The sequence below is a fragment of the Mustelus asterias genome, chromosome 15 (assembly GCF_964213995.1).
Source record: "Mustelus asterias chromosome 15, sMusAst1.hap1.1, whole genome shotgun sequence".
Classification (NCBI taxonomy): domain Eukaryota; kingdom Metazoa; phylum Chordata; class Chondrichthyes; order Carcharhiniformes; family Triakidae; genus Mustelus; species Mustelus asterias.
The window spans coordinates 870,770-878,519 of record NC_135815.1 but is presented as its reverse complement, the minus strand read 5'-3'; positions in this window follow the sequence as shown (position 1 = coordinate 878,519).

Sequence of the window (7,750 nt, the reverse complement as noted above, 5' to 3'; positions counted from 1 at the left end):
GGACTACAGAGCTGACTGATGTGTTTTATTAAAGATGGATGATGAGTTGCAGTGTCACTTGTCCTGTTACCTTTCACGTCGATGACTTCAAGAATCCTACACCACCTTTCTGTCCCTTCCTCCCCACACAGTTTAGGAAGGTCCTAAAGTAAACTCAAATCTCCTATATGACCGCTTGAAAATTTTGAATTCAGTTTTGGAAAAGAAAATCAAACAACCAGAACTGCTGCCAGAAAACTGGCTATGAACCTTGTAAACTGGCATAACTTCAACTGCCAGTCTACTATCTTTTAAGCAAGATGCAATCTGCTTTAAACATGGTTTTAAATCCCCGTCAAGTTAATCGATTTCCATAATCCAGGCTGCAGCATTTGGGTTTTTCCCAGACCTCTGTCTCTTAGTGAACTAATCAGTACACGTGATGCACGAAAAAAATCGACACATAGATTGTTCACACAATGTAAGCAAATCGTGTCACCAAGAGCGAGCAAGCCTGAGAGAGATCAGAAACAAACAGTTAAAAGTAACAGTGGGAAGATAGAGCAAAAGTGTTGGAAGAGAGAAGTATGGTGAAATCTTCACTCAGTGTACAGAGAGTGGAGAAACTGGATTGTTCGTGGGTAAAATGGTGACCCAAACCCTGACACAAAATTCTGGTCATGTCAAAGTTGTCAACCATTCCCACTGGTAAAATAACAAATCTCAGAATGATGTCTGTGAGAAGCTGGAATTCCACTCCGACAGCTCCAGATTTGCTAAACCTGTCTAAGCTTGTATGATAACACCAACCAGTCAGAGTGGAGTTAGACCATAACAAATGAAAAAAGCTCCAGCCCTTTACAAGGTAGGCCATTGTAAAGTTTGAATAAAGACTTTTTCACACATTTACTGCGTGACTTTTCATTCCCTATTCAAATCTGTTTTTGACAAACCATGTGTTTTATTAAGTGTTAGCACAGTTTGAAATTAAAATGTGTATTCTATACGAGGAAAGTCGTGATTTTTGTAGATGATGAACTTGTTGCTTGAAATTCCTGTGCCTTGTGAGAATTCAGGACTTTTCATGGGTCTTGGGGGAATTGCGTTTGTAAGAAGTGATTCTGTGGAATTTATCCAAAAAATAATCCTTTATAATGGCCAGTAAGAATCACAGAATGGTCAGTACAGAAGGTCATTTGGCCTGTTGTATTTGGGGCAGCATGGTGGTACAGTGGTTAACACTGCTGCCCTCAGCACCAGGGATTTGGGTTTAATTCCCGGCTTGGATCACTGGAGTTTGCATGTTCTCCCTGTGTCTGCGTGGGTTTCCTCCGGGTGCTCCGCTTTCCTCCCACATTCTGAAAGACATGCTGGTTAGGTGCATTGGCCGTGCTAAATTCTCCCTCAGTGTAGATTGGTGACCGCTAGAAGGGGCAGGCAGTCAGTGCAGAAATCCCCTGTGGTCGTTCCCCCTCTCTAACAAGTATACCGTTTTGGATACTGTTGGGGGAGATGGGTTATTAGGGGATAACAGCAGCAGCAGCCACAACAGTGGCACCATGGCTGGCTCTGTTACGATGTGGAAATGCTGGCATTGGACTGGGGTAAGAACATAACATAAGAAATAGGAGCAGGAGTAGGCCATCTGGCCCTTCGAGCCTGCCCCGCCATTCAACAAGATCATGGCTGATCTGAAGCGAATCAGTTCCACTTACCCGCCTGCTCCCCATAACCCCTAATTCCCTTATCGATCAGAAAACTATCTACCCGTGATTTAAACATATTCAACGAGGAAGCCTCCACCACTTCAATGGGCAGAGAATTCCAGAGATTCACTACCCTCTGAGAGAAGAAGTTCCCCCTCAACTCTGTTCTGAACCGGCCCCCCCTTATTTTGAGGCTGTGCCCTCTAGTTCTGGTTTCCCTTCTAAGTGGAAAGAATCTCTCCACCTCTACCCTATCCAGCCCCTTCATTATCTTATATGTCTCTATAAGATCACCCCTCATCCTTCTAAACTCCAACGAGTACAGACCCAATCTGTTTAATCTCTCCTCATAAGCTACACCCCTCATCTCCGGTATCAACCTGGTGAACCTTCTCTGCACTCCCTCCAAGGCCAATATATCCTTTCGCAAATAAGGGGACCAAAACTGCACACACTACTCCAGTTGCGGCCTCACCAGTGCCTTGTACAGTTGCAGCAAGACCTCCCTGCTTTTATATTCTATCTCCCTCGCAATAAAGGCCAACATTCCATTCGCACAGTAAGAAGTCTCACAACACCAGGTTAAAGTAAAGAAGGTCCGGATCAAATGTCTGTTGTTAAGCAGGGAGAGACAAAGAGCACTAGAGCAATAGTTAGGGATGCGCTTCTGTGGGCGTGAAAGAGACTCCACGATGGCATGTTGCCTCCCTGGTGCCAGGATCCAGGATGTCTCTGAATGGACAGAAAACATTCTGAAGGGAGAGTGTGAACAGCCAGAGGTCGTGGTACATATTGGTACTAACGACATAGGTAGGAAGAGTGATGAGGTCCTGCAGCAGCAGTTTAGGGAATTAGGTAGAAAGTTAAAAAGGACCTCTAGGGCTGTAATCTCAGGATTATTCCCTGTACCACATGCCAGTGAGGCTAGAAATAGGAAGATAGTACAGCTCAGCATGTGGCTAAACAGCTAGTGTAGGAGGGTTTCAAGTATCTAGACTATTGGGGTCTTTTCCAGGGCAGGTTGCATCTAAACTGGAAAGACATAAATATTCTGGCCGGGAGGTTTGTTGGTGTCACACGGGAAGATTTAAACTAGTTTGGCAGAGGGGTGGGAACCAAAGCAACAGTGAATTAACTGAAGGGGAACCAGAGAGTAGGGCCAGTAAGACTCAGAGGAAGAGCAGGCAGGGTGTGGTTGCTAATCAGAGGGTCTGGTGGACTGAAGTGTATTTGTTTCAATGTGAGAAGTGTAACAGGTAAGGCAGATGAATTTAGAGCTTGGATTAGTACTTCGAACTATGATGTTGCTATTACAGAGACATAGTTAAGGGAAGGACAGGATTAGCAGCTTAACGTCCCAGGATACAGATGTTTCAGGAGGGATAGAGGGGGATGTAAAGCAGGTGGGGTGTTGCTCTACTGGTTAAAGAGAATATCAGCTGTACTGCGAGAGGATACCTCGGAGGGATCATACAGCCAGTCAATATAGGTAGAGCTCAGGAATAGGAAGGGTGTGGTCACAATGTTGGGGGTTTACTATAGGCCTCCCAACTGCTAGCAGGAGATGGAGGAACAGATATGCAGGCAGATTTTGGCAAGGTGCAAAAGTAACAGGGTTGTGATGGGAGATTTTATTCCCCTATATTGACTGGGACTCACTTAGTGCTAGGGGGGTGGATGGGGCAGAGTTTGTAAGGAGCATCCAGGAGGGCTTATTGAAACAGTATGTAGATAGTTCAATTAGGGAAGGGGCCATACTGGTAATGGGGAATGAGCCTGGCCAGGTGGCTGACGTTTCAGTAGGGGAGTAGTTCGGGAATAGTGATCATAATTCAATACGTTTTAAGGTACGGATGGATAAAGATTAGTGTAGTCCTCAAGTTAAGGTGCTAAATTGGGGGAAGGCTAATAATAGGCAGGAACGGAAGAATGTAGATTGGGGCAGATGAGGGCAAATCAACATCTGGCATGTGGGAGGCTTTCAAGTGCAAGTTGATAGGAATTCAGGACAGGCACATTCCTGTAAGGATGAAAGATAAGTATGGCAAGTTTTGGGAACCTTGGGTAACGAGAGATATTGTGAGCCTAGTCAAAGAAAAAGGAAGCATTTGTCAAGGCTTGGAGGCTGGGAACACACAAAGCAAGTGTGGAATACAAGGAAAGTAGAAAGAAACTTAAGCAAGAAGGAAGGCGGGCTAAAAGAGGTCATGGAAAATCATTGACCAGCAGGATTAAGGAAAATCCCAAGGCTTTTTATACATATATAAAGAGCAAAAGGGTAGCCAGGGAGAGGGTTGGCCCACTCAAGGTCAGGAGAGGGAATCTATGCGTGGAGCCAGAGGAAATGGGTGAAGTATTAAATGAGTACTTTGCATCAATATTCACCAAAGAGAAGGACTTGGTGGATGATGAGCCTGGGAAAGGGTGTGTAGATAGTTTGGGTCATGTTGAGATCAAAAAGGAGGTTGTATTGGGGGTCTTGAGAAACATTATGGTAGGCAAGTCCCCAGGGCCTGATGGGATATACCCCAGAATACTGAGGCAAGGGAGGAAATTGCTGGGGCCTTGAGAGAAATCTTTGTATCCTCACTGGCTCCAGGGGAGGTCCCAGAGGATTGGAGAATAGCCAATGTTGTCCCTTCGTTTAAGAAGGATAGCAAGAATAATCCAGGTAATTACAGGCCGGTGAGCCTTACGTCAGTGGTGAAATTATTGGAGAGGATTCTTCGAGACAGGATTTATTTCCACTTGGAAATAAGTGGACGTATTAGTGAGAGACAACATGGTTTTGTCAAGGAGAGGTCGCGTCTCACTAACTTGATCGAGTTTTTTGAAGAAGTGATGAAGATGATTGATGAGGGTAGGGCAGTGGATGTTGTCTACATGGACTTCAGTAAGGCCTTTGACAAGGTACCTCATGGCAGACTGGTGCAGAAGGTGAACTCGCATGGGATCAGAGGTAAACTGGCAAGGTGGATACAGAACTGGCTTGGTCATAGAAGACAGGGTAGCAATGTAAGGGTGCATTTCTGAATGGAGGACTGTGACTAGTGGCGTTCCTCAGGGATCAGTGCTGGGATCTTTGCTGTTTGTAATATATATATAAATGATTTCGAGGAAAATGTAACTGGTTTGATTAGTAAGTTTGCGGACGACACAAAGGTTGGTGGATTTGCGGATAGCGATCAGGGCCATCGGAGGATACAGCAGGATATAGATCAGTTGAAGACTTGGGTGGAGAGATGGCAGATGGAGTTTATCTGGACAGGGTGGCACAGTGGTTTGCACTGCTGCCTCACAACGCCAGAGATCCGGGTTTGATTTCCGGCTTGGGTCACTGTGTGGAATCTGCACGTTTTTGCCATGTCTGCGTGGGTTTCCTCCGGGTGCTCCGGTTTCCTTCCACAGTCCAGAGATGTGTGGGTTAGGTTGATTGGCTATGCTAAATTGACCCTTAGTGTCAGGGGGAATGGCTAGGGTAAATGCATGACCTTACTGGGATAGGGCCTGGGTGGGATTGAGGTCGGTGCAGACTCGATGGGCCAAATGGCCTCCTTCTGCACTGTAGGACTCTATGATTCCGTGAAATGTGAGGTAATACATTTTGAAAAGTCTAATACATATAGGAAATATACAGTAAATGGCAGAACCCTTAAGAGTATTGATAGGCAGAGGGATCTGGGTGTACATGTACACAGGTCACTGAAAGTGGCAATGAAGGTGGAGAAGGTAGTCAAGAAGGCATACTTGCCTTCATCGGCTGGGGCACTGAGTTTAAAAATTGACAAGTCATGTTGCCAGCTTTATAGAACCTTTAGTTAGGCCGCACTTGGAATATAGTGTTCAATTCTGGTCACCACACTACCAGAAGGATGTGGAGGCTTTGGAGAGGGTACAGAAAAGATTTACCAGGATGTTGCCTGGTATGGAGGGTATTGGCTATGAGGAGAGGATGGAGAAACTTGGTTTGTTCTCACTGGAACGACGGAGGTTGAGGGGAGACCTGGTAGAAGTCTTCAAGATTATGAGAGGCATGGACAGAGTGGATAGTCAGAAGTTTTTTCCCAGGGTGGAAGAGTCAATTACTGGGGAAAATAGGTTTAAGGTGCGAAAGGCAAAGTTTAAAGGAGATGTCCGAGGCAAGTTTTTACACAGAGGGTGATGGTTGCCTTGCACGATCTCCCACTGCCGGGGGAGGTCATGGAAGCAGATACGATAGTGACTTTTAAGGGGCGTCTTGACAAATACACGAATAGGATGGAAATAGAGGAATATGGTTCCCGGAAGGGTAGGGGGCTTTTGTTCGGTCGGGCAGCATGGTCGGTACAGGCATGACAAGGTGCCTCACGGGAGACTGCTGAGTAAAATAAGGGCCCATGGTATTCGAGGCAAGGTACTAACATGGATTGACGATTGGCTGTCAGACAGAAGGCAGAGAGTTGGGATAAAAGGTTCTTTCTCAGAATGGCAACCGGTGACAAGTGGTGTCCCGCAGGGTTCAGTGTTGGGGCCACAGCTGTTCTCTTTATATATTAACGATCTAGATGACGGGACTGGGAGCATTCTGGCCAAGTTTGCCGATGATACAAAGATAGGTGGAGGGGCAGGTAGTATTGAGGAGGTGGGGAGGCTGCAGAAAGATTTAGACAGTTTAGGAGAGTGGTCCAAGAAGTGGCTGATGAAATTCAACGTGGGCAAGTGCGAGGTCGTACACTTTGGAAAAAAGAATAGAGGCATGGACTATTTTCTAAACGGTGACAAAATTCATAATGCTAAAGTGCAAAGGGACTTGGGAGTCCTAGTCCAGGATTCTCTAAAGGTAAACTTGCAGGTTGAGTCCGTAATTAAGAAAGCAAATGTAATGTTGTCATTTATCTCAAGAGGCTTGGAATACAAAAGCAGGGATGTACTTCTGAGGCTTTATAAAGCACTGGTTAGGCCCCATTTGGAGTACTGTGAGCAATTTTGGGCCCCACACCTCAGGAAGGACATACTGGCACTGGAGCGGGTCCAGCGGAGATTCACACGGATGATCCCAGGAATGGTAGGCCTGACATACGATGAACGTCTGAGGATCGTGGGATTATATTCATTGGAGTTTAGGAGGTTGAGGGGAGATCTGATAGAAACTTACAAGATAATGAACGGCTTAGATAGGATGGACGTAGGGAAGTTGTTTCCATTAACGGGAGACTAGGACGCGGGAGCACAGCCTTAGAATAAAAGGGAGTCACTTTAGAACAGAGATGAGGAGAAATTTCTTCAGCCAGAGAGTGGTGGGTCTGTGGAATTCATTGCCACAGAGGGCTGTGGAGGCCGAGACGTTGAGCGTCTTCAAGACAGAAATTGATAAATTCTTGATTTCTCGAGGAATTAAGGGCTATGGGGAGAGAGCGGGTAAATGGAGTTGAAATCAACCATGATTGAATGGTGGAGTGGACTCGATGGGCCGAATGGCCTTACTTCCGCTCCTATGTCTTATGGTCTTAAGAGCCTGTTCCTGTGCTGTAATTTTCTTTGTTCTTTGCTCTTACTGTGGTGACTAGGAGATTTTCACAGTAACTTCATTGCAGTGTTAATGTAAACCAATTTGTGACACTAATGAATAAACTTTAGTTTAGAGTCAACCACATTGCTGTGGATCTGGAATCATGTGTAGGCCAAACCAGGTCTGGACAATAGATTTCCTTCCCTCGAGGTCATCAGTGAACCAGATGGGTCTTTACAATAATTGAGAGATGTAACTCCATATAATTATAATCCCTCACCCCTGGAACTATTTCAATCCTTTCCCCTCTAAAGCCATCATGTTCCTTGTAAAGCCCAATATTAGACAGTACTCCAGCTGGGGCTAAAGTATAGGTTTAACATGTCTTCTCACTATTGTACTGAACACTTCTATTTATAAAACTGCAGATCCCATATGTTTTATCAACTCCTTTGTGAACCTGTCTTTCCACCATCAATCATTGTGGTATAGGTAGTGTTAGTTATGTAAATTGATGATTAAAACCCATTTCGAGTATTGCATTCAGTTCTACGCACCACACGTCACGAGGAATATA